This window comes from Ciona intestinalis, chromosome 5 (assembly GCF_000224145.3).
Source record: "Ciona intestinalis chromosome 5, KH, whole genome shotgun sequence".
In the NCBI taxonomy this organism is placed as follows: domain Eukaryota; kingdom Metazoa; phylum Chordata; class Ascidiacea; order Phlebobranchia; family Cionidae; genus Ciona; species Ciona intestinalis.
The window spans coordinates 1,252,927-1,260,711 of record NC_020170.2 but is presented as its reverse complement, the minus strand read 5'-3'; the positions used below and the strand labels follow the sequence as shown (position 1 = coordinate 1,260,711).

The following is a 7,785-nucleotide window of genomic DNA, read 5'->3' as shown; positions in this document are numbered from 1 at the left end:
CAACATTGGAAATGAAAGATTGTTCGTACAAATTCATCTCTTACTTCAGATGGCAACAAAGCAAGTTATACCTCGCATATTTTGCTTCATTGTATATTTTAATATTTTGTTCTGCAGAGGAATAAACCATCACTTCATATCCTGCTTTTATTGGTCTTTTTCTTGTCGGTGAGATACGTGTGCCATGCACTCTCGTTTACTTTCCTGGACAATAGGCTTGGTGAAACCAGGACGAAACCAAAGGCACAGTATGGTAAAAGCAATTGTTTTTAAAATGAATGTAGTCTCTTTTAAATGAATTGTAACTAGATTTGAAGAAGAGTCGACCGGGTTGAGCAACCTATTAAGGAAAATGTAGATGATATTCGCCTACGTGAAAGCTTGTCACACCAAAGCGTGTGTGTCCTTCTTACTGAAAAGTCCATTCAATCTTAATTTGTTGATTCTCTGGATACCGCTACATCCAATGTAAAAACAACACTAACACATTGAATATAACTATGTGTGTATGTTAGCAACCATGGAGTGTCGGATTCGCCTAGTGAACGACTAGTCTGTGAACCACAAACACTAAACCGGGAACACCTCAAAAAGGTAAACGTTTTCAATTTCCTGAGACGACTTACACATATTATGCAAGAAAATTTCTAAGTTAACTAAGTTGCTATTGATCTTTTGGCAACAACAGCTCCATATTGGCCAATGAAACAGTGTTTTTATCTTTACAGAGTAACACATTTTTTGCCAAATTTGCAAAAAGTTTGCACATCCCGTGCAAGAACAGAATGTCTTCTTGTTCTTAAAAAGGCTTCGAAAATCATTATATGGTTAAATAACCACCACCAACCACCAACATTGGAAATGAAAGATTGTTCGTACAAATTCATCTCTTACTTCAGATGGCAACAAAGCAAGTTATACCTCGCATATTTTGCTTCATTGTATATTTTAATATTTTGTTCTGCAGAGGAATAAACCATCACTTCATATCCTGCTTTTATTGGTCTTTTTCTTGTCGGTGAGATACGTGTGCCATGCACTCTCGTTTACTTTCCTGGACAATAGGCTTGGTGAAACCAGGACGAAACCAAAGGCACAGTATGGTAAAAGCAATTGTTTTTAAAATGAATGTAGTCTCTTTTAAATGAATTGTAACTAGATTTGAAGAAGAGTCGACCGGGTTGAGCAACCTATTAAGGAAAATGTAGATGATATTGGCCTACGTGAAAGCTTGTCACACCAAAGCGTGTGTGTCCTTCTTACTGAAAAGTCCATTCAATCTTAATTTGTTGATTCTCTGGATACCGCTACATCCAATGTAAAAACAACACTAACACATTGAATACAACTATGTGTGTATGTTAGCAACCATGGAGTGTCGGATTCGCCTAGTGAACGACTAGTCTGTGAACCACAAACACTAAACATGGAACACCTCAAAAAGGTAAACGTTTTTAATTTCCTGAGACGACCTACACATATTATGCAAAAACAATTTCCAAGTTAACTAAGTTACTATTGATCTTTTGGTAACAACAGCTCCATATTGGCCAATGAATAACGTGTTTTTATCTTTACAGAATACCACATTTTATGCCAGATTTGTAAAAAGTTTGCACATCGCTTGCAAGGACAGAATGGTCTTCTTGTCCTTAAAAAGGCTTCAAAATCATTACATGGTTAAATAACCACCACCAACATTGGTAATGAAAGACTGTTCGTACAAATTCATCTCTTACTTCAGATGGCAACAAAGCAAGTTATACCTCGCATATTTTGCTTCATTGTATATTTTAATATTTTGTTCTGCAGAGGAATAAACCATCACTCCATATCCTGCTTTTATTGGTCTTTTTCTTGTCGGTGAGATACGTGTGCCATGCACTCTCGTTTACTTTCCTGGACAATAGGCTTGGTGAAACCAGGACGAAACCAAAGGCACAGTATGGTAAAAGCAATTGTTTTTAAAATGAATGTAGTCTCTTTTAAATGAATTGTAACTAGATTTGAAGAAGAGTCGACCGGGTTGAGCAACCTATTAAGGAAAATGTAGATGATATTCGCCTACGTGAAAGCTTGTCACACCAAAGCGTGTGTGTCCTTCTTACTGAAAAGTCCATTCAATCTTAATTTGTTGATTCTCTGGATACCGCTACATCCAATGTAAAAACAACACTAACACATTGAATACAACTATGTGTGTATGTTAGCAACCATGGAGTGTCGGATTCGCCTAGTGAACGACTAGTCTGTGAACCACAAACACTAAACCGGGAACACCTCAAAAGGTAAACGTTTTCAATTTCCTGAGACGACCTTCACATATTATGCAAGAAAATTTCTAAGTTAACTAAGTTACTATTGATCTTTTGGCAACAACAGCTCCATATTGGCCAATGAATAATGTGTTTTTATCTTTACAGAATACCACATTTTATGCCAGGTTTGCAAAACGTTTGCACGTCGCTTGCAAGAACAAAATGGTCTTCTTGTCCTTAAAATGACTTTAAAATATTACATGGTTAAATAACCATCACCAACCACCAACATTGGTAATGAAAGACTGTTCGTACAAATTCATCTCTTACTTTAGATGGCAACAAAGCAAGTTATACCTCGCATATTTTGCTTCATTGTATATTTTAATATTTTGTTCTGCAGATGAATAAACCATCACTCCTTTTCCTGCTTTTATTGGTCTTTTTCTTGTCGGTGAGATGCGTGTGCCATGCAGTCGCATTGGTTTTTCTGAACAATAGGCTTATGGAAAACTAAAGGCACAGTATGGTAAAAGCAACTGTTTGTTGCGTTAATGTAGAATCTATTCTAATTAATGAATCGTTTTGAAGGAGAGTAGACGACGGGTTCAACAAACAGTTAAGAAAAATACAGAAGAAATTAGCCTATACGTGGAAGCTTGTCATACCAGCCTTTTCTGACCAAAACAACTTTGATTGGATGTGTGCCAGTCTTACTAAAAAGTCCATTCAATGTCTCAATTGTTGATTCTCTGGATACCGCTACACTCAATGTTACAAAACACTTTGCGTGTATATGTTAGCAACGATGGAGTGTTGACGATGTCACATGGAACACTTTACAACAAACGAACAGGTGCGCGTTATTCAACCACTAAATAAATATCTTACGAGAACACATTTTATTTTAAAAAACTTTCCTATTGATATAGTAATTATAATACAACACTCTTTCATATTTCAGAACACCAAAATGTATGCCGAATTTTTAAAACTTTGCAGACTGCGTGAAAGGGATAAATGTCTTCTTTCTCGTAAAACAAAGGCTTTGAAAATCATTACATGGTTAAATAACCACCACCAACATTGGTAATGAAAGACTGTTCGTACAAATTCATCTCTTACTTCAGATGGCAACAAAGCAAGTTATACCTCGCATATTTTGCTTCATTGTATATTTTAATATTTTATTCTGCAGATGAATAAACCATCACTCCTTTTATTGGACTTTTTCTGGTTGGTGAGATGCGTGTGCCATGCAGTTGCGTTGGTTTTTCCGAACAATAGGCTTTTGGAAAACTAAAGGCACAGTATGGTAAAAGCAACTGTTTGTTGTGTGAATGTAGAATCTATCCTAAATAATGAATCGTTTTGAAGGATAGTCGACGACGGGTTCAACAAACAGTTAAGAAAAATACAGAAGGGATTACCCTATACGTGGAGGCTTGTCATACCAGCCTTTTCTGACCAAAACAACTTTTTTTGGATGTGTGCCAGTCTTACTAAAAAGTTCATTCAATATCTCAATTGTTGATTCTCTGGATACCCGCTACACTCAATGTTACAAAACACTTTGCGTGTATATGTTAGCAACGATGGAGTGTCGGATTCACACAGTGAACATCAAACTTATGTCACATGGAACACTTTACAACAAACGAACAGGTGCGCGTTATTCAACCACTAAATAAATATCTTACGAGAACACATTTTATTTTAAAAAACTTTCCTATTGATATAGTAATTATAATACAACACTCTTTCATATTTCAGAACACCAAAATGTATGCCGAATTTTTAAAACTTTGCAGACTGCGTGAAAGGGATAAATGTCTTCTTTCTCGTAAAACAAAGGCTTTGAAAATCATTACATGGTTAAATAACCACCACCAACATTGGTAATGAAAGACTGTTCGTACAAATTCATCTCTTACTTCAGATGGCAACAAAGTAAGTTATACCTCGCATATTTTGCTTCATTGTATATTTTAATATTTTGTTCTGCAGATGAATAAACCATCACTTCATATCCTGCTTTTATTGGTCTTTTTCTTGTCGGTGAGATACGTGTGCCATGCACTCTCGTTTACTTTCCTGGACAATAGGCTTGGTGAAACCAGGACGAAACCAAAGGGACAGTATGGTAAAAGCAATTGTTTTTAAAATGAATGTAGTCTCTTTTAAATGAATTGTAACTAGATTTGAAGAAGAGTCGACCGGGTTGAGCAACCTATTAAGGAAAATGTAGATGATATTGGCCTACGTGAAAGCTTGTCACACCAAAGCGTGTGTGTCCTTCTTACTGAAAAGTCCATTCAATCTTAATTTGTTGATTCTCTGGATACCGCTACATCCAATGTAACAACAACACTAACACATTGAATACAACTATGTGTGTATGTTAGCAACCATGGAGTGTCGGATTCGCCTATAGTGAACCACAAACACGGAACACCTTAAAAAGGTAAACGTTTTCAATTTCCTGAGACGACCAACACATATTATGCAAGAAAATTTCTAAGTTAACTAGGTTACTATTGATCTTTTGGTAACAACAGCTCCATATTAGCCAATGAATAACGTGTTTTTATCTTTACAGAATACCACATTTTGTGCCAGATTTGCAAAAAGTTTGCACATCCCGTGCAAGAACAGAATGATCTTCTTGTCCTTAAAAAGGCTTCGAAAATCATTACATGGTTAAATAACCACCACCAACATTGGTAATGAAAGACTGTTCGTACAAATTCATCTCTTACTTCAGATGGCAACAAAGCAAGTTATACCTCGCATATTTTGCTTCATTGTATATTTTAATTAATATTTGTTTCTACAGTTTTAAAACAGAGGTACTACTCCTGATGTTCATTGGTCTACTTGATGTTTGTGACACCGAGTATGTCAATAAGGCCGTCGTTGTCGTGAATTTCAACTGTTGTGATCATGGTAGAATCAAGGGCAAAATGGTAAGCCCTTGGCATTGGTTATAGAAAGACAGTATGCTCAATGTAAATATATTAGAATGAAACTAGACCGGTTTATCAAAGATTGAAGAACATGCACATGTGATTACGTGGCAACTTCTGATCAATAAAACAATATCGCGGTTTAGTGATTCTCTGAACATCACCAGTAATACCACGACAGGCATTACTAAAAAATTGGTTATTGCCAACATTGCCGACGTTACGAAAATTCAAACACAAAAGCACGTTGTACCTCGCATAGTTTGCTTTAATATGTATTTAATATTTGTTTTACAGATGAATAAGTCAGCGCTTCTATATATGCTTTTTGGGATTTCTTGTTGTTGACGAGACTACGTATGCCTATATAAGGCACCGTGTTGGTTGTTACTGATTGAGGACGTAGTTGAACCAAATGCAAAATGGTAAGCACTTGATTATTAGCCTACTTATTTCATGCCACCTTTAGTATACATGTAACTGTATGACTTCTATAGGCTACACTTAAAGACCTAATTATTACAATTCATTTCTATTTTAGAAAACAAAAATCTGATACCTTTACAGAATACCAGCACATCGTATGTAGAAGGTTCAAAAAACTTTCAACCTGCGTGAAAGAAAATCCCTTCTTCCTTGCAAAACAAAGAATTCAGAAATCATTACATGGCTAATAGCCAACACCCACGTTGGAAATAAAGCCAACAACACCAACGGGTCGTACAACAACACCAACGAGTCGTATAAAGTCACCAATTGAGTCGTACAACACCAGCAACGTTGGAAAAACAACACGGGTTGTACCAAGTCGTATGCTACTTTTGAAGGCAACAAAGCAAGTTATACATGAAATATTTTGCTTGTTTGTTATATACTGTAATATTTGTTTCTGCAGATAAATAAGTCAGTGCCGGTATTTCTATTTTTATTGACTTCTTGCTGTTGGCGGGCCTGCGTATGCCTATATGGTCACCGTCGTCATCCGGTTGTGTGGCGGTTTAATCAAAAGTAAGTGCAAGCTGGTAAGAAATTCTGTGTTTTACGATTGTGTTTATGCTTCAATTTAAAAACGCAAGTTTCCGTATGTTGTAGATCGCTTAAGTTAGCATGGTATTATTCATTACAGCTAAAGAAACGACTCATCAGATGATCAACAGATACCGATTGGCTCTCGAACTACACCTTATTTACACTGCAAAAAACCGCCGTTCATTGAATACAATTTATAAAATATCTTTTGTGTTTATAACTGTGTGTGTAACGTCATACGATATTTAAAATTAACAAAATCCGATCGCTACCGATAGTAAAAAAATAAATTTTAAATATAACAATTAAATGGGAAAAATGGGGAAAAAATATATTATAAAAGTATAGTGGGTTGGGATAAGATAGGACACATTTTTATTTCATTTTCTCGTCACATTTGGTAGTAAACAAAGAACTTTTAAAGAATTATAAAACCGTATCTTCACGACTCCCATATAGACCGTTCTTTATTAATCAAAACACGATAAGGTTATTAGAAAATTTGGATATTATGCGCTAAAGATGTCCCATCTTACCCCACGGTACTATATATTATATTTGAGGGCAAAAACACCACAATATGGATATATTCTCATTGGCGGGTTGGAGAGAGTTTATGCCAACAGTAGACGTGTCAAAAATTTAACCGAAGTCAAAGACTAAGAGGGTTCTAGGGTTATCAATTTCATGACATTTTTTCACATCTAGGAATCGCAACATATCCTATACCATGATGTGTTAACTCCATGGCGCCCTCTATAACGTTATAGAGGGCGCCATGGTTAACTCCAATAATTACTATTTTACTAGCTGTCTAGCGCCACCATCTGACTGGCTTATATATTGCTGTAACGGTCTATGAGCATAGATATCATATATATAGTTATATGTATAGCTCAGTGTCTATGAGAGGCGTGTCCTAGGTCGCCTCGACAGGTCACACGAGGGTTGTAGATTGACGAAAACGCGTACGTTGGTTTGTTGTAAACGAATTTATTTTGTACGGGTACGCACGGTTTTCTAAAAATATATACACGATTAAATAATACACAGACACTTAAGTGATACACACACACAGGGCGTACGGCTTACAAACTATCACACAAAATAATACGATATATAAAAAACATAGCACCTACCGAACAATTTTAGGACAAGATAGCAGGCAAACACAGGGCCGCTCAGGGGTAACTATTTAAACAAGATGGATGTTGGCAGATATAAATGCAACAGTACACTTGGACTGCGAGGTGATCGGAAAAGAAAGATAAAAAATGATTACCAGCAGTCAAACGTGGCGTAATTGTGACGTCACATAACACATAAAATACACACGCATGAGAAATTAAAATCAAAGTTAGTATAGACCAAGTTAGGAAACGGATTGTAAACAACGTGTCTTGTTATCTATTGTCGCGCGTCTATGACGTCATAGACGCCACCATTACGGAGCCCACGGCATAAGCATTTATCATTGCTGGGTGCTGTTTTTCGTTTAAATATGGCGAATTTTTTAAAACCAAGCACTTCTG

The 7,785-nt window shown here is 36.2% G+C and overlaps 2 long non-coding RNA genes across 5 annotated transcripts in view; one reads left to right on the top strand and one right to left on the bottom strand.

The window, feature by feature from the left end:
- Positions 1–7,594, bottom strand: part of LOC113474239 — a 15,497-nt gene extending 7,903 nt beyond the window's left edge. Inside the window, exon 1 of the long non-coding RNA XR_003395906.1 lies at positions 7,393–7,594. This is a non-coding gene — a long non-coding RNA (uncharacterized LOC113474239). The remainder of the gene's footprint in view (positions 1–7,392) is intronic.
- On the top strand, positions 16–6,218 carry LOC108949528. Of its 4 annotated transcripts, XR_003395897.1 has the most exons (7): positions 16–594; positions 729–1,444; positions 1,581–3,573; positions 3,636–3,923; positions 5,095–5,224; positions 5,522–5,649; positions 5,792–6,218. It is a non-coding gene; the product is annotated as an uncharacterized LOC108949528 (long non-coding RNA). The 4 variants fall into 4 exon arrangements; XR_003395899.1 differs by lacking the exons at positions 5,095–5,224; positions 5,522–5,649; positions 5,792–6,218 and adding exons at positions 4,032–4,208; positions 4,266–5,088; XR_003395900.1 differs by lacking the exons at positions 5,095–5,224; positions 5,522–5,649; positions 5,792–6,218 and adding exons at positions 4,266–4,401; positions 4,458–5,088 and having other exon boundaries at positions 3,636–4,208.
- Positions 7,595–7,785: the final 191 nt, after the last annotated feature.